The sequence below is a fragment of the Schistocerca cancellata genome, chromosome 4 (assembly GCF_023864275.1).
Source record: "Schistocerca cancellata isolate TAMUIC-IGC-003103 chromosome 4, iqSchCanc2.1, whole genome shotgun sequence".
Lineage (NCBI taxonomy): Eukaryota > Metazoa > Arthropoda > Insecta > Orthoptera > Acrididae > Schistocerca > Schistocerca cancellata.
Window position 1 is genome coordinate 122115492 of NC_064629.1, and position 20303 is coordinate 122135794.

The 20303-nt window shown below is 40.1% G+C and overlaps 1 pseudogene; it reads right to left on the reverse strand.

Annotated features, from left to right (window-relative positions):
- Positions 1-15376: 15376 nt before the first annotated feature.
- LOC126185891 (5S ribosomal RNA) lies at positions 15377-15494 on the reverse strand (annotated as a pseudogene).
- Between the last annotated feature and the right edge of the window lie 4809 nt (positions 15495-20303).

The window sequence follows — 20303 nt, forward strand, 5'->3', positions numbered from 1 at the left end:
AAATGATAAAAACTAGAAATTTAAATAAAATTATTTCCCCTACGTTAATTGCACTAATTTTCATGGAATATATAAATAATGATTTTCCCCACGCCTGCTCACTGAGACCCAAGAGACATAAGATTTCCACACATGAGGCGACTAGTATCAAAACAGGCCAAGTCGTAAGTTTTACGAAACTGAGTTAAACTTACCGGTTAAAAGTAGAAATATATCACTAATACCTGAAACAAGAATATACTTCAAAATTGGCCACGTTTCGTGTTACAGAGCACTGAATTTCCGTCTGTGTAACAGAACGGGCCAAGTCTCGCAAGCAGTAAATTCATAACCGACCATGTTATGGATGAGCAACAATCTTCATGTCGCCCATTTTTTGTCTAAAATCTTGTGTTGTTAGATCACGTCATATTTCGACCATATCAGTAGGCAAAATATCCGATACACTGTGTAGTCTTTAAAGTCGTAATATTTCATCTGTACGATGGCAACACCAATCTTTTTGCGTAATCGCAGGCCTCTTACCATTATAGGTGCGAAACCAATCCTGTTTCCTGTGAGCTTAGAATTTTTCATTGCTGCCTAGAATAACGTGTATATTGTTCCGAATGGTGAACTGAAATTTTGACTTTCATACCTTGTGCTACGAAATGGAAACATCTATAGATGAAACTCCCAGATCAAGTGTGAGAAAGAGAACAAGATAAACATTAAACTGGAGATTAGAACAATGAATAAAGACAATTTTCCCGATTGTAGACCACTCTTTTCTATGTCCAGAACTGATGAAGGATTTATGACATATGACATACTAAAGGTCCTGATGATTATTAACAGATGTTATATAATAATAGCACTCTTTTGCATCTGATTGTGGCTTTTAAATAGCATGACTGAAAATTAAAGTTGCTAATGTGTTCTAACATTCTTTTCAATAACATTTTCCATTAGCTATGACCAAAAGAATTGGTATGAAGAAAACGGACAAGGCACAAAAAATCTCTCTGTGTAAAAGGTGAGGTATTTTATAGGAATGATATTAGAAAGTACAAAAGTCTTTGCAAACGAAGTGAATCCCCGGCTCAAGTGACACATCATACGGTGATAAAAGGCATTACTCTTCCTGTCTCTGAAAGGAAACATTTAAAGCCTCACCTGCAGAAACACTTCGGCCCAGCACTGGGAGATCTTCAGTCATGGCAGTTTTAAAAAACACTGTTATTAGCTAGTGAAACTGCTTGCACTGGTATGAGAGTTCCAACACAGTCTTAGAAGGTCAATGGTTGACGTAAAATGTTTGATATTTCAGTGTACATGAGAGAAAATTGAAGAGTTAAAACATCATAACGCACTATGCATGAAAAGTGTGTATGATAATAATGATTCTATCAACAGGCTCTAAGGTTTCTCTTCCATATTGAAAAATATACCTTCACTGACTGCCGGAAAGAAAGGCCCCAAAACACGTAAGATAAATACAACCACAAAACTGTAGAACAACAGTTACAATTTTGTTTTATGCAAGTCAGAATTGTGTGACGCCTACAAGAAACATTTTCTATTTTAGACATTTCACCGAATATAAAGACTAATCAGAACTGCAGTGAAAAAAAAAGTGGAAGGCGTTGCCAAATGAAAGATGTCATTGCCCTTTCAATTGTTGCTGTGAACAATCTTCTTCTCTTTAAATGTGAACCTTAGTACTATTGAAAATACAGCCACATCTTAAGACATAATTAATGGACTTTATGAAGCTACTGTACTTTTTATTGGGATCAAAAAATGCCACTGTCTTGGTTTGTTACACTAAGTGCAATATCAACTGGAGTCGGTAAGAGAATATACTGAAATTTGGCACTATGGTTTACCTACAATATGCTACCGAATATGACTAACCGACTTCATCACGACTGATTACAGAATGAATTTCAGTAACAATTTAAAAGAGTATTTCTGAAGTAGGTCAGCTATTCTCACAAATAGCGGGAGGTTCAAATGGTTCAAATGGTTCTGAGCACTATGGGACTTAACTACGGAGGTCATCAGTCCCCTAGAACTTAGAACTACTTAAACCTAACTAACCTAAGGACATCACACACATCCATGCCCGAGGCAGGATTCGAACCTGCGACCGTAGCGGTCACGCGGTTCCAAACTGACGCGCTTAGAACCGCATGGCCACACCGGCCGGCCAATAGCGGGAGGTTTAAGGGAGTGGTGTAATGCACGTCGACGAAAAGCTACCGAAATATACTCTAACACGACTGCTCTTGTGAATACATTAAAATTCAAACACTCGCTACACCTGGGAAGCGAAATCACTGCAAGATAAGTTCACCAAGCAACGAAATTCCTAATAATCATCACAAATTCTGAGTGGTTACCGTCAAATCTTGACAGTAAGTTAACTGTTCATGCTGTCTGAGAAAATTTGTACAGCACACTGTTAAGATCCTATCGCAGATGGATAATGAAAATATGTCACCCTTACAAAGACTAACTGAAAATCGTTAACGTCAAAACACACGCAATTCATTTCATAACAGAATTTAATTACTTCACAGATTAACTAGATTCTTAATCGGAACGTCTAACTAGAATCCAAACTAATTGTTTTTCCTAGGTAGAGGCACGTGTAACTAACCATACCGACAGACGACTACTAAATTGTTTTTCCTAGGTAGCAGCACGTGTAACTAACCATACCGACAGACGACTAGTAACTGACCACAAAAATTTTTATCTACAACTTCCGAGATGTTATGGTCTGGTTCGACAGCCCTGAGTAAGCGTGGAAGATGGTCAGTCATCATGAAAAACAACTTCATAATACCAAACGCTTCTGCCAAAAATGTCAGTGGCAATTGCTCACGACCCCGATCAGTACACAGTATGATTTTTGAACAAGCAGTCTGAGGATAATTCCACAGTTCACACACTGATCTGACTACCCAGTTACAAGACGAATTTTTAAAAGAACGGAACAAACTGTTGTCACAACCAGACACGTCACAAGTTCGGGGCTTAATACCAAATGATATTTCCACACTTCTGAAATGAAAACCCCAAAGCTGCTCTAATTTTACGGTTGCACATGCACTTGGTACATCACAGAGGTAACCGTTATAGATGATGGGGAACATTGTATGCCGTATAGAGTGCTACATGAAAAGCAATTCACAGAAAAGCAGTTTGCTGAAGTAGGTCAGGCCAGGTTAACCATCACAAATAATTCTTTCATGCAAGGTCCCTGGGGTACATGCCAGCCGTTACACCAGTACCGATAAGAGAAATCGCGTTGCATTGGTTGTTATTGTATTATATCACTGTTTTTTTATGTACACTGACAAGCTCATGAGAACCCAGGGGGAAATCTTAACCATAGTGGTCCACAACAAAATTTTTAATTATTATTGTAACAGTGCAAATAAAACGAAACACACAAAATTCTTCAGAATCGTAATGATTAAGAAGCTGTGATAGAGAGTCACTTGAAGGTAAACTACTGGACAATAAAATTGCTACACCAAAACGAAATGCAGGTGATAAACGGGTATTCATTACACAAATATATTATACTAGAATTGACATGTGATTACATTTTCACGCATCCTGAGAAATCAGTACCCAGAAATCAGTACCTCTGGCCGTAATAACGGCCTTCATACGCCTGGGCATTGAGTCAAACAGAGCTTGGATGGCGTGTACAGGCACAGCTGCCCATGCAGCTTCAACACGATACTACAGTTCATCAAGAGTTGTGACTGGCGTATTGTGACGAGCCAGTTGCTGGGCCACCATTGACCAGACGTTTTCAATTGGTGAGAGATATGGAGAATGTGCTGGCCAGGGCAGCAGTCGAACATTTTCTGTATCAAGAAAGGCCCGTACAGGACCTGCAACATGCGGTCGTGTATTATCCTGCTTAAATGTAGGGTATCGCAGGGATCGAATGAAGGATGGAGCGACGGGTCGTAACACATCTGAAATGTAACGTCCACTGTTCAAAGTGCCTCAATGCGAACAAGAGGTGACCGAGACGTGTAACCGAAGGCACCCCATACCATCACGCCGGGTGACACGCCAGTATGCCGATGACGAACTTCCAATGTGCGTTCACAGCGATGTCGCCAAACACGGATGTGACCATCATGATGCTGTAAACAGAACCTGGATTCAACCGAAAAATTGACGTTTTGCCATTCGTGCACCCAGGTTCGTCGTTGAGTACACCATCGCAGGCGCTCCTGTCTGTGATGCAGCGTCAAGGGTAACCGCAGCCATGGTCTCCGAGCTGATAGTCAATGCTGCTGCAAACGTCGTGGAACTGTTCGTGCAAATGGTTGTTGTCTTGCAAACGTCCCCATCTGTTGACTCAGGGGGGAGACGTGGCTGCACGATCCCTTAAAGCCATGCAGATAAGTTGCCTGTCATCTCGACTGCTAGTGACACGATGCCATTGGGATCCAGCACGGCGTTCCGTATTGCCCTCCTGAACCCACAAATTCCATATTCTGCTAACAGTCATTGGATCTCGACCAACGCGAGCAGCAATGAAATGAAATGAAATGTGCATATGGCATTGTTGGCCGGGAGGCCCCATGTGGGGAAGTTCGGCCGTCGGATTGCAAGTTCTTTTTAGTTCACGCCACTTCGGCGACTTGCATGTGTCAATGATGATGAAATGATGATGAACACACAACACCCAGTCATCACGAGGCAGAGAAAATCCCTGACCCCGCCGGGAATCGAACCCCGGACCCCGTGCGCGGGAAGCGAGAACACTACCGCTGTGGACGCGAGCAGCAATGTCGCGATACGATAAACCGCAATCGCGATAGGCTACAATCCGACCTTTATCAAAGTCGTAAACGTGATGGTACGCATTTCTCCTCCTTACACGAGGCATCACAACAACGTTTCACGAGGCAACGCCGGTCAACTGCTATTTGTGTATGAGAAATCTGTTGGAAACTTTCCTCATGTCAGCACGTTGTAGGTGTCGCCACCGGCGCCAACCTTGTATGAATGCTCTGAAAAGCTAATCATTTTCATATCACAGCGTCTTCTTCCTGTCGATTAAATTTCGCGTCTGTAGAAAGTCATCTTCGTGGTGTAGCAATTTTAATGGCCAGTAGTGTAATTTCACAAAGCAAAGCAAAGCCTAATATTTATAACAAATACCTAGCGGGTATACTTGAAAAAAGAGACAGCATTGGTCGTATATTTTTTACTATCGCAAAATCGATTTTCTGTCACTGAGTGACCGTCTTCAGTGCTATATTGTATAACTTAAATTAGGATGCACTGTTGTCACTAAGCTTACGGCAATCACATAGACATAGTCAGTCTATGTGATTGCCGTAAGCTTAGTGACAACAGTGCATCCTAATTTAAGTTATACAATATAGCACTGAAGATGGTCACTCAGTGACAGAAAATCGATTTTGCGATAGTAAAAAATATACGACCAATGCTGTCTCTTTTTTCAAGTATACCTGTTATCTGGTCGTAGGGCACAAGACAACATGGAGTCGCCAATCAATAAATACCTAGCGGTTGCCACTGAAACTGGCTGGTAGCCATTCATGTTGTTCAAGGAAACTGCTCCCATTTCTCTGACCAACCATCCGTTTTCTTTACAAAATATTAACATGAGTTCAATGTTAAATTCCACAGTTCATCCACAGACCAGACTGACCCATCGGAAGACGAACCTCTAAAAAGAGCGGGATAAACTGTTGTCTCACCAGTTATGTCGCAAGCCGGCCTTGAGGCTAAAATTCAGTGGCATTTCCACACTTCTACTATGAGAACCAAGAAAGTTATTTTGATCCTACGATCACACATGCACTTTTAATCAACCACAGATACACACATCACAGATATAACTGTGATTCAGTTATGTATAACGGGTGACATAGGATGCTGACATCAAATAAAAAGAAAGAAAATTAATAAATCTGATTGTCTACGTGATCCTACCGCCAGGCATGGCTACATGATAAACAAACAGCACAAAAGGAATGTTCTGAACTAGGTGAAGCCAAGATAATCATTACACATAATTATTTCTTGAAAAGTGGCTTTTACAACCACATCAAACGATTACAAAAGTCAGAACAAATCACAAATAATGTACACCTTTGGTTTCCTCCTTTGTTACCACTCCTTTGTCCACTGGAAATGTTAGAGGTTTTACACTCAAGCGCCAAAGAAACTGGTATAAGCATGCGTATTGAAATACAGAGATATGTAAATAGACAGAATACGGCGCTGCGGTCGGCAACGCCTATATAAGACAACATGAGTCTGAGGCAGTTGTTAGATCGGTTACTGCTGCTACAATGGCAGGTTATCAAAACTTTGAACGTGGTGTTATAGTCGGCGCACGAGCGATGCCACACAGCATCTCTGCGGTAGCGATGAAGTGGGGATTTCCCATACGACAATTTTACGAGTATACCGTGAATATCGGGAATGCGTTAAAACATCAAATTTCCGACATCGCTGCGGCCGGAGAAAGATCCTGTAAGAACGGGACCAACGACGACTGAAGAGAATCGTTCAACGTGACAGAAGTGCAATCCTTCTGCAAATTGTTGCAGATTTCAGTGCTGGGCCATCAACAAGTGTCAGCGTGCGAACCATTCAGCGAAACATCATCAGTGTAGGCTTTCGGAGCCGAATACCCACTCCTGTACACTTGGTGACCGCACCACACGAAGCCTTATGCCCCGCCTGGGCGTATTGTTGCTCACTTTGTGTCCATTTCATCGTATTCAACAGAAAACATTTTCATCTCAATATGTTTCACTCCCTCAGACTTTAAGAAGAATATAATAATTCCAATCCCAAAGAAAGCAGGTGTTGACAGATGTGAAAGTTACCGAACTATCAGTTTAATAAGTCACAGCTGCAAAATACTAACGCGAATTCTTTACAGACGAATGGAAAAACTGGTAGAAGCCGACCTCGGGGAAGATCAGTTTGGATTCCGTAGAAATGTTGGAACACGTGAGGCAATACTGACCTTACGACTTATCTTGGAAGAAAGATTAAGAAAAGGCAAACCTACATTTCTAGCATTTGTAGACTTAGAGAAAGCTTTTGACAATGTTGACTGGAATACTCTCTTTCAAATTCTGAAGGTGGCAGGGGTAAAATACAGGGAGCGAAAGGCTATTTACAATTTGTACAGAAACCAGATGGCAGTTATAAGAGTCGAGGGGCATGAAAGGGAAGCAGTGGTTGGGAAAGGAGTGAGACAGGGTTGTAGCCTCTCCCCGATGTTATTCAATCTGTATATTGAGCAAGCAGTAATGGAAACAAAAGACAAATTCGGAGTAGGTATTAAAATTCATGGAGAAGAAGTAAAAACTTTGAGGTTCGCCGATGACATTGTAATTCTGTAAGACACAGCAAAGGACTTGGAAGAGCAGTTGAACGGAATGGACAGTGTCTTGAAAGGAGGATATAAGATGAACATCAACAAAAGCAAAACGAGGATAATGGAATGTAGTTAAATTAAGTCGGGTGATGCTGAGGGAATTAGATTAGGAAATGAGACACTTAAAGTAGTAAAGGAGTTTTGCTATTTAGGGAGTAAAATAACCGATGATGGTCGAAGTAGAGAGGATATAAAATGTAGACTGGCAATGGCAAGGAAAGCGTTTCTGAAGAAGAGAAATTTGTTAACATCCAATATAGATTTAGGTGTCAGGAAGTCGTTTCTGAAAGTATTTGTATGGAGTGTAGCCATGTATGGAAGTGAGACATGGACGATGACTAGTTTGGACAAGAAGAGAATAGAAGCTTTCGAAATGTGGTGCTACAGAAGAATGCTGAAGATAAGGTGGGTAGATCACGTAACTAATGAGGAGGTATTGAATAGGATTGGGGAGAAGAGAAGTTTGTTGCACAACTTGACTAGAAGAAGGGATCGGTTGGTAGGACATGTTCTGAGGCATCGAGGGATCACAAATTTAGCATTGGAGGGCAGCGTGGAGGGTAAAAATCGTAGAGGGAGACCAAGAGATCAATACACTAAGCAGATTCAGAAGGATGTAGGTTGCAGTAGGTACTGGGAGATGAAGAAGCTTGCACAGGATAGAGTAGCACGGAGAGCTGCATCAAACCAGTCTCAGGACTGAAGACCACAACAACAACATGTTTCACTCATTAATAATGTTGAATCGTCTGTCGATTCAGAAATTACGTTTCACTTCCTTTCACCCTATCAAGAGCTTGTCCATTTCATGTAACAAAGAAAAAGAAGGTGGACCAACACGCTCTTAACAAGTTTTCCCATTTTTTCATGAACTCACTTGCGGTTAATGCACGCAACTATACGTCCTTATCGCAAACGTTGACTGTCTATGGGATTTTGGCGTTAGACTTTGTGTAAAAAGAATCAGCCAGTCGAATAAACCGACTATGTGCTTCCTTATGATCCCTAATTTCACATTTCTTGCCGCTACGGTCACAGGTTCGAATCCTGCCTCGGGCATGGATGTGTGTGATGTCCTTAGGTTAGTTAGGTTTAAGTTCTAGGGGACTGATGACCACAGCAGTTAAGTCCCATAGCGCTCAGAGCCATTTGAACCATTTGAACATTTCTTGGAGGTCCTTACGTGAGATATACGTCGTTGTTGTAAATCGTTTTGCAACCTGTTGTGAATGTTGGTTCTCTAAACTTTCACTATACTGTTTCATGAAAAGAGCATTCACAGACCTCTGAATTGCTTCAATGTCTTGTTCTCATTTTATTGCATCGTTAGAAACTGCATGTCCGTGACAGTAGATAATAGAACTGCCACATTGAACATCAAATTCTCCGAGAATTTTCATTGCAAAAGAGAAAGGGAAAGAAACGGACTGTAGTATCTCTGTACTCGTTACAAATTGTACATGGGTCATAGCTTTTGTACACTCTTAATCTCATAGGCGTTGCTAACGTCCGTGTAACTAATAACAAAATGGTTCAAATGGCTCTGAGCACTATGGGACTTAACTGCTGTGGTCATCAGTCCCCTAGAACTTTGAACTACTTAAACCTAACTAACCTAAGGACATCACACACATCCATGCCCGAGGCAGGATTCGAACCTGCGACCGTAGCGGTGGCGCGGTTCCAGACTGTAGCGCCTAGAACCGCTCGGCCACTCCGGCCGGCTAACTAATAACAATGCGTCCAGAGTGATTACGAGTAATGCCAGCATTTTACAGTTTGTGTTGTGATGGGTGGCCTCACTGGTGAGCCTTGAGATGTGCCTCTATGAGCATCTTGTCCGGTTGCATACGCGTCACTCAGACGTTTACGAACAAAATGGCTCTGAGCACTATGGGACTCGACTGCTGAGGTCATTAGTCCCGTTTACGAACAGGCCACGTTATTGTGTGTCAATGTACCGTTCTGGCCTACACTGCTACGCTTTTCATACTACTGGAGACGCGTTAATCTTGCGCCTAGCACTGTTGATTAGTTTTTCCTGTTAAAATTGTTGGAATTGTAATACATTTATATCGGATATCGAGTATGTTCGAGAAATATCGATTGTGGTGACAGATGTTTGTGTATATATGTGTGTGTGTTGAGGCGCATTAGTCAGTCTTCGTGCGCCTGTTTTAATAAAGTCAACATGTGTATATTTTAAATAAAGTGTTTTAAAAGTAAAAGTGAGAACTTGATTTGAAACATGGTAGCAGAGCGTGGTTGTTGAAAAGAAAAGTAGAAGTTAAATATTATATTGTGGCCGTCGCGTGTTATTCAGAAAGTTCGACATGGCTGATATAACTATTCCTGTATTTGATGGCGAAGACTATGGGAACTGGAAGCAGCGGATAATCATGTACCTTAAAATGAAGAAATGCCATACAGTGACTACGAGGGCAAAAGTGAGTTCAGACAACGAAACGTGGGATGAAGAGGACTTGAAGGCTATCAACTATATTTATGGTGCAATCACAAATAAGCAACTAGAATTCGTGAGTGACAGAGAAAGTGCTTTCGAGATCATGAAGAAATTTGATGAATTATATTCGAAAGAGTCTACAGCCCTTCAAATATTATGCAGAAACAAGTTGGACAAATTGAGGTTAAGTGATTACAGTGATACGGGGACATTTTTCAGTGCATTTGAAAAAACTGTAAATGAGCTGAAATCTGCAGGCGCTAAAGTAACGGAAAAGGAGAAGTTAAATTATATGCTGCGAACGTTACCAGAGTCAATGAGCTATATTGGGGACTTAGTGGACGTCTTGAAGGAAGAGGACCAGACAGTTGAATACGTTAAAAGTAAGATTCAATTATTGAATGCAAAAACTGGAAATGAAGAGGTAAAATCAAATGCATTTCACACAGAAAGAAAATTGAATTCAAGAAATCAGGAGCAAGTATGTTATCGATGCGGCAAAGCAGGTCACTTCAAACGTGATTGTAACCAGGGAAGAACAAGTAACAGAGGCACATGGCATCGTGGAGTACATTTTCAAAGCAGCGACAGAGGTAATGGAAATATGCAGCGTGGAGGCTATAGCAATGTACAGCGTGGATATTACGGCAACATGCAGCGTGGAGGTTATGGCAGCAGGCAACGTGGTCGAGGAGAGCAGCATGGTTTTAGCAGCGGTCGGCATCACAGCAAGCAAGGTTACCATCAGAGTGATCATGGTATGAGTAGTTTTATAACAGAGGTTAATTCTATGATAGGTCAAAATAGAACAGTAGAGTCAAGTAATAACAATCAAATTCAAATCAATTGGTTATTAGACAGTGGCTGTACTGATCATGTTATTAATAATGAGGAATATTTTTCTAAGAGTATAACTTTAAAACAACCTATAAATGTAAAAATTGCTGATGGAAAAATTTTGCAAGCTACTAAAGTTGGTAATGTAATTAGTAATTTTCCTGTCTATGATCAAATGGTTCCAATTAATATGCGAAATGTTTTCTTTGTAAAAGACATAGACAAAAACTTGATCAGTTATGCTAAAATTACAGATAATCACAAAATTGTATCGGTAGGGAATAATGCAAAAATTTTTGATAAAGCTAATGGATTGATTGCGATTGCATGGAAAGAGGGTCGGTTGTATAAAATGAGTAGTACTATTAATAAAGGAGAAGTTAATGTTAATGTTATGAGTAAAGACAATAATATGACAGCAAAGGAAAAATGGCACCGCATTTTGGGACACGTTAATTTCAATTATCTAAATACTTTATGTAAACATCAATTGTTAGATGGGGTTCCTTCAGAACTAGAATCAGAATTTATGAAATGTAAAATCTGTATTGAAAACAAAATGCATAATGTTCCTTTTAAAAATAACAGAACCAAAGCAAAAGAAATCTTAGAAATTGTTCACACAGATCTAAATGGGCCTCACTCAACTACTGGAATGCATGGGGAAAGATATTTTCTTTCTTTCATTGATGATTACAGTAAGGCAGCTCGTGTTTACACCATAAAATCTAAAGATCAAGTATACAAATGTTTTGTAGAGTATATTAATGAAGTTGAGAATCTCACTGGGAAAACTGTTAAAAAGATAAGATGTGACAATGGGAAGGAATATTTAAATGAAAATGTCTATGAATTTGTGAGACAAAAAGGAATTGTATTGAATGCTTGTCCACCTTATGTGCATGAGCTTAATGGTACTGCTGAAAGGTATAACAGATCCATCATGGACATGTCACGGTGTCTGCTAGCCGAAGCGCGAGTAGACAAGAGATTTTGGCCTGAAGTGGTTTGTGCAGCAGCATACCTCAAAAACAGAACTTTAGCTAACACCATTGAAAAGAAAACTCCTTATGAGATATTACTGGGAAAAAAACCTAATGTTAATCATTTGAAGTTGTATGGGAGTAGAGTTTTTGTAAGAGTACCTGAGCAACTGAGAAAGTCGAAATGGGATAGGAAAGCCGATTTGGGGGTTTTAATGGGTTATTGTGAAGTAGGCTACAGAGTGCTAATAAATAATAAGATAGTTGTTGCTAGACATGTGGACATTGTTGAAAGTGGTGTTAAATGTATTGGGTTTAAAGATTATGATTTAGTAAGTGAATATTCTAGTGATTCTGAACACGAAAGTATAGAAAATGAAACTGAACTAATAGAAAAACAGAAGGAAATTGAGAAAAATGAAAAGCTTTCTGATAATCATGAATCAGAGAAAGTACTTGAGTTGAGGAGATCATCTAGAGAAAGAAAACCAAAAATATTAAATGATTATGTTTACAGCAATTTTATTTATGTAAACTTTTGCAGTGCAAATAGTCCGGAAAGCTTTGAGGAGGCGATTAACAGTGCCGAATCAAATTATTGGGAAAAAGCGATGAATAAGGAAATTGATTGTTTGAACAAAAACAAAACATGGGAATTAGTAGATAAACCAGTTGATAAAGAAGCCATTGATGTAAAGTGGGTTTTCACAAAGAAATCAGAGGGTGTTTACAAAGCAAGATTAGTTGTCAGGGGGTTTCAACAAAAAGAAATCGTTGAGGATATTTATTCTCCAGTAACCAATATGCAAACATTAAAGATTTTGTTGTCATACTGTTGTCAAGAAGGTTTGGTTATAGAACAAATGGACGTAGAGACTGCGTTTCTAAATTGTAAAGTTTTATCTGAAGTTTATGTAAAGCAGCCAAGAGGATATGATGATGGTACGGGTAGAGTCTGTAAATTGTATAAAGCATTGTATGGTTTGCGAGAAAGCTCACGAGCTTGGTACAATTGTCTTGATGAGTTTTTAAGAAGTTTAGGTTTTAAAAGGAGTAAATATGATTATTGTCTTTATGTATTGAGAGATGGAGATGTCTTGATTTACTTGATTATTTTTGTCGACGATTTGCTCATTTGCTGTGTGAGAAAAGAAAAAATTGTTAAGATTAAGAACTTATTGTCAAAGCGATTTAATATGAAAGATTTAGGTGAGGTAAAAAGATATCTTGGAATCGATATTAATTATGATTATGAAACAAGAGTTATGAGTTTGAGTCAAGAAAAATACATTGTTTCGTTAGCTGCGAAATATAAAATTGAAGATTCGATCTTGTACAAAACTCCAATGGAAGTAAATTTAAAGTTAGAACCAGCGTATAAAGATTGTAATGACGTTAGATATAGAAACTTGATAGGTGCACTCTTGTACATAAGTTCGGGTACTAGACCAGATATTAGCTATAGTGTGAATTACTTGAGCAGATTCCAAGGTTGTTACAGTAGTACTCATTTTAAATATGTTTTGAGAATTTTGAAATATTTATATTTAACTAAAGATTTGAAATTAAACTATTGTAGGAATGAAGGTGCTGAGATATTAGATTGTTTTGTGGATTCAGATTGGGCAGGTGATAGTGTGGATAGAAAGTCAACTTCTGGTTATGTAATTAGATTATTTAGTAATGTTGTATTTTGGAAGTCAAGAAAACAAGCGAGTGTCACAAAGGCTTCAACTTTTGCAGAATATGTAGCATTGTCTGAAGCTGTAAGCGAGGTGAAACTTGTACATGATATTTTAGACATTTTTAATGTTAAATTTGAAAAACCTATTGTCATATATGAAGATAATTCAGGAGCATTAAATATAGCGAAGTTTGGTAATTTCACAAAGAATTCAAAATATATAGAAGTACATTACCATTTTGTGCATGAGTATTATTTACAGGGACTCATTGATATTGTTAAAGTAGATTCGAATGAAAATGTTGCAGATATATTCTCAAAGTCGTTATGTAAAGAAAAATTCATTAAAATTAGGAATATGTTAAACATCGCGATATAAATGTAAGGAGGCGTGTTGGAATTGTAATACATTTATATCGGATATCGAGTATGTTCGAGAAATATCGATTGTGGTGACAGATGTTTGTGTATATATGTGTGTGTGTTGAGGCGCATTAGTCAGTCTTCGTGCGCCTGTTTTAATAAAGTCAACATGTGTATATTTTAAATAAAGTGTTTTAAAAGTAAAAGTGAGAACTTGATTTGAAACAAAAATACCACATACACTTATGTTACAGGCATTATTCTCGTAAAAATATCATTCTTCTGAACATGTGTGTTTTTGCAGTTTTCGATGATCGAGTTGGCATTACGTATACATGTGTTTAGTACTGAATGTGTTTGGTAGATATGGGGTGTGTACATAAGGTTTATATGTTTGACAGAACTGTGGTTTTCATGTCAACGTGGCCGGTCACTGCTGCTTTAATAGCGGCCACACATTAACATTTCGTGGTGAATATTAAAATAAATTGTGTTTTCTTTTCCTCGGCCTTTGAGTCATTGCACAAGTTCCCTGTAGAGAAGGTGTGAGCTTAATTTTTCAATTTCCCTCTGAGACGTGTGAAATCATATGATGCTACGTGATGTATGGTCATTTTGAAGTTGCTTGCGTTTCTGAACATGGCCTAAAGCCAATGAATGCTGCTTGAATTTTCCAATTTTCTAGCCGTTTTAACTTAAGTCATGCGGAGTGTGATGGGCTCTCCCCCCCCCCCCCCCCCATGTGGTATCCGTTTAATAAAGACGAAAGTATAAACTTCTCCCGGTCCTATTCTACCACACACGAAATTGACAAGCGTCAGCGCTTGAATTTCAAACTTTGGAACAGATCTGTTTAAATTGCAGCGACAGAGGTCTGAGAGGAAATTACTTACATACTGCGCAAGTGCCCTTAAACTATTTTGCGAGTGAGCTATAGGCGTCGGTAAAACCAAAGATTTCTTAATTTATCACCATTTTCAACTTAGGATTTGTGATCTGAGAACCATGCAAGCTTTCCCAGTTTACCCAGGTCCTTTGTCTTGGATCCATGTGCCTGCCAGGCATGTGGACTGTCCCAGTATGTGCAGGTCGCCTTTTGGGATCGCCAGCTCAGATCACCATCGTCGATTTTGATATCATTCAGACTGTCCTAATATACTGAAGTCAGAATAGCCGATCATCACCATGGATCCTTATGTCATACAGACTGTCGTATTGTGCCCAGATCGCCATCTTGGATCACCGCATCGAATTCAGACGTCATAGAGAGGAGGTAATCTTAAAACCTTACAGACTGTCCTAGTATCCTCAGGTCTACCATCTAGGATTGAGATTTTGGATTTTTGAATTTCGCACCAACAGGACTTTGTCCCATCCAGAAACCAAACTCCGCCTGAACAGGCCATGAAGGCCCAACGGTACCGACCGGCCGCCGTGTAATCCTCAGCTCAAAGGCGTCACTGGATGTGGATACGGAGGGGAATGTTGTCAGCGCACCGCTCTCCCAGCCGTATGTCAGTTGATGAGACTGGAGCCGTTACTACTCAATCAAGTAACTCCTCAGTTTACATCACAAGGGCTGAGTGCACCCCACTTGCCAACAGCGCTCGGCAGATCGGATGGTCATCCATCCAAGTGCTAGCCCAGCTCGACAGCGCTTAACTTCGGTGATCTGATGGGAACCGGTGTTATCACTGCGGCAAGGCCGTTGGTCACTATGTCCCATCTACTTTTTTTTAATTTCATACCAATTTATACCTAAAGCAACAACCATACTGCCACAATGAACTCATGGGATTTTGGGTGGGGGTGCGTGGGGGGTACACCTTAGCACAATTTTCTTGTATTTATTTTTCACCATTTTTTCACTATCCTGCCAGTTTCAAAATAATGTCCCTGGCCGATGTCACAGAGCTAGAAATTCTTTCATGTTGCACGATGTCATCGACGATGTCATGAGATAAAAGTGGCGGGGAATAATCTGGCAACACTACAGGCTCTTCAACAACACCCACAGGTGTACTACTTACATATATGCGATATTGCAGTGCCTGTGTTATTGCGAAGTACGACGCAATGTATCTTTGAACAAGCATATAAGTCCAAAGGAACAGGCACTGTGGCGAGTACAGCTGTTATGCAATACATTAAATGTATTCGCAACTGCGAATATGGACAACCACCAGCTGCAGAATGAAACGGCGACAGTGAAAAATTACGCTGCACCGGGAGTCGAACCCGGATTTCACGCTCTTCGCGAGCGGTCGCCTTACCAGTTTTTTTTTATTTTGTCTTATTTTGTTCGTTATTGGTCGTTGCATTTGTTCAGGGCGGACGCCCCACGACGCTTGTTCAAGTTCCACGTTGACCCATTCAAACAGTCTTTTATTACAGAGAGCAGCTAACCCTCTGACCGAACACGCTGATCTACCGTGCTGGCACCATTTGGCTGTCTGTGCACAACTCCCACCCAGACCCAAACTTCTATATGTGTCTGCAGCGTGTATTCGTGCATCCATTTTGTACACTCCCGTACAGGCGACTTTAAAGTCTTTTGCCCGGTGTCGGCGGATAAATACGATCCTGCAGCGCCTTTGTTATTCCGAATTACGATGCAATGTACCTTTAGACATTCATACATGTTGATGGTCTTCCATATTCGCAATTGCGAATACATTTACTGTACTTACATGTACGTATGTGTATGTTTCCAAAAGAAGTGACATGGCAATTAACAAGAAAGTATTTACCTTGCAGAAAATATTCGGCAGTGTGGCGTCAGAGACCTCCCTTGCCTCATGAACAACAGTGGTAAGTAAAACTTTAATTTGTTTACTCTATGTTTACTTAAAAATATTAAGTCAGTAGACTGGATCCTGGAATATGGAACTTAGATTTCCTCAACGAGGTAAATTATGGTTCAAATGGCTCTGAGCACTATGGGACTCAACTGCTGTGGTCATAAGTCCCCTAGAACTTACAACTACTTAAACCTAACTAACCTAAGGACATCACACACATCCATGCCCGAGGCAGGATTCGAACCTGCGACCGTAGCGGTCGTGCGGTTCCAGACTGTAGCGCCTTTAACCGCTCGGCCACTCCGGCCGGCGGTAAATTATGATAAGAGGTCATTTACTAAGTAGACCACAGTTGCTTTGATTTACCATAATTTACAAATCAGCCACTCCAAAACAAGAAGAAACTTCAGTAGCCATCTCATCCAATTGGTATCAATACAGACAATGCATTCTAAGGGATTCCTGCCAGACCAGGAATCGATGTGGATCCTTGTGTATGGTGGAGAATGCTCTTACTGATATCCTAGGCGTCCTAAGCCACCGTGGTACGCACGAGATTCTCCGTGGAGACTGGAGAGCAGTAGAGATTTTCTGGAAGAGTTAAAGAACTGGATACAGATCACAAGTCATGAGTGGAGGGTTCATTCAGTTAGAGCATCCCAAGGCACCAGGTTCAATGTCCGTCAATGAACACTGTTAATATGTCAGGAGGTTTCATAGCTGCACACAACCTGCTGCGTAGTGGAAGACCTTTCCAGCGATTCTACAGGGTAACTACGTACTCAACTGTCCTAATTTTGTAGATTTTTGGGTATATTATGGTATTAGGAAATCAAGGCCATTTATATGATTTGCCACCCAGCTTTCTCAGTGTCTGTGAAAATAGTTTCAGAACTGCAGATACGCATATGTAGACAAGAAAATGTACAATACAAAACACAGAATTTGTAAACATGCAAAACTACGGTGATGAGGTTGTCGTCATTGCAAGAACAGTTCAGCATGAAGTCTTTGTGCTGCTCTTACATAGCATCATGAACTCACACACGAATTGCATAGTACCCAATTCCTCATCTGTAAACCCATTCATACTGCTCTAAATTGTGGTTAACGTACAGTATACTTTGCTGAAAAACACTGAGACAGATCCCAATGGTACCAAATAATCAAGAGTAGTATTATATGAAGGAGAGTTCTAGACCCAAATTCAAGGCCACAGAGTAATCTGACACCACGCTCTGTCTCATGTATTAGTATGTGGTACATTCAAGGTCAGCCTGTAACCTGATACCATTTACGTTCAAAAATGGCTCTGAGCACTATGGGACTTAACTTCTAAGGTCATCAGTCCACTAGAACTTAGAACTACTTAAACCTAACTAACCTAAGGACATCACACACAGCCATGCCCGAGGGAGGATTCGAACCTGCGTCCGTAGCGGCCGCGCGGTTCCAGACTATAGCGGCTAGAACCGCTCGGCCACTCCGGCCGGCACCATTTACGTGACCTCCCATTCTGCTGCCCCTACTTGTAAGGCAATAGTACGTGGTATATTCGTATTCAAGGTCAACATGAAACCTGATGCCCCGCCAATACATCTTTGGCAAATGTGTCATATAAAAATGAAGGTTACCCGTCCCCTGTACCGGTTCTAGGACTGAGGACGACATTACCCTCCTCCTGCTGCTCTGGGCCAATAGGAAGGTAGGAACATCTCTCCTACAGTCTTTCATCTCTAGGCCAACAGACAAATTAAAATGGTGGGAAACACCATCCTCTGTTTTACTACTACAGCAAATGCAAAGAACTCGTAATATGAAGTCTGTATGCCTAGTGAAAGAATTATTTGGGAACAGAGTGTAGGTTCTTTTGTAAATAATGACAGGAATATAAGATACTAATTTCTGGTTTATTAACATGGATTTTTCAAAATTTTTACAGTACATTTCTAACATTTGTTGCTCTTATATTAATAAATTTTTAGAGAAATTTACAATACATTTTTGTTAATTTCTTCTTATTTAATACAGAACTTATATTCATACATGTATCTCTTTTTAACTTCTTTGTACCTTACTAGAAAAGTTATAATGTGTGAACATTAACAAAACCGACAAACTGCAGGGAAGGATTCCTGGTTGGAAATGGAGTGAAAAAAAAAAAAAACGCTGCGTCAGTCACACAGCCTGGAACACATGGAGCACACACTCGTTGTCAGACGAACTTTCATTCGTCAGCGCACGTACCGTGACAACGATGCATTTCCAGACACATGTTCGTAGACCTTTCTTCTTCCATTTCCAGTCAGGAAACCGTCCCTGCAGTTTGTCGGTTTTATAAATGTGCACCCAGTATACATGTAGACATTTTAAAAACTGATACTAGCAGATACAGAGATAATTGATACAGACAAAGAGAGATACTATGTTTACGAATACTAGTATCGAAAGAATCTAATTACTAAGTTTCCCATGATAAAAAATTTAATGTTAATTTCTGCTTTTTAAAGTATTTTATGCAATTCAATTTTCTTTTTACAACGGTAATGTCTTACCCTTCGCTTTCCAGATTTTAAAAGGTGATAGTATGGACCAAAACAAGAAAATTTTTTTTAGTAAACGTGGGCTTTAAAGTGCATTTCTTAAGAGTTACGAACACTTTTCTTATTTTCGCCGCTGTAAAACATATCTCTTGTACTGAACATGTACTCATAGCTCCTAAGGTATGCAATTTAGAACCCATGTTCCCAGAGCTTTTTTCCGTACTACCTCCACCCGAAATATGGAAACCAAAGAGCTTTCCGTAGAAGGGATTTGTTTCACAATATCGGAGGTAAAGAATTTTTCATGGTTCTTAAGATACGCATTTCAGAACTCATGTTTTGCTTCGAATGACTTTTCCTGTCATATCCATAAACTATGATACTCTGTAACGGTCCTTTACATGGATAACGAGACGTAGCAGTAGTGCTGGTAGACGAACCACATGTGAAGGAAAAAGGCATTCACACACAGAAATACACACACACACACACACACACACACACACACACACACACACACACACACACATTTATATACATGGAGGGAATGACGTAAAATTTGCAACTGTTACTGATGTGCGGTTTTCACAGAACGGACTGGTAATCAGAGGCTTGTATTGTTAGTTAGTCAACAGATTGTAGCAGTACTTATAATGTGTTGTTCTTGAGCAAACATACATTTTTTTAAATGTAACAATGCCTATTGACATTAACATACAGAACGTAGGGTCAGTTAGAATTTCAGTGGAGGTTATTGCACGATTCTAGTGCGTGCCTTTCACAAGATACCTTATTTTCAAAACTTCCCACACCGTCACTCGTACAGTACCTGGGTAGCGCACATTAAAGAACAACAAATGTGCACATATTAGTTATGTGGTTTCTGACCAGTAACGAGACAACCGAACGGCACGTGTTGTGTTCAAAATGACCACCGGCGCAAGCATAGTTGGCCGAGCGGTTCTAGGCGCTTCAGTACTGAACCGCGCGACTGCTACCGTCGCAGGTTCGAATCCTGCCTCGGGCATGAATGTGTGTGATGTCCTTCAGTTAGTTAGGTTTAAGTAGTTCTAAGTTCTAGTGGACTGATGACCTCAGATATTAAGTCCCATAGTGCTCAGAGCCATTTGAACCATTTGACCACCGGCAGCGGCAATACATGCTTCCATTCTGGTATG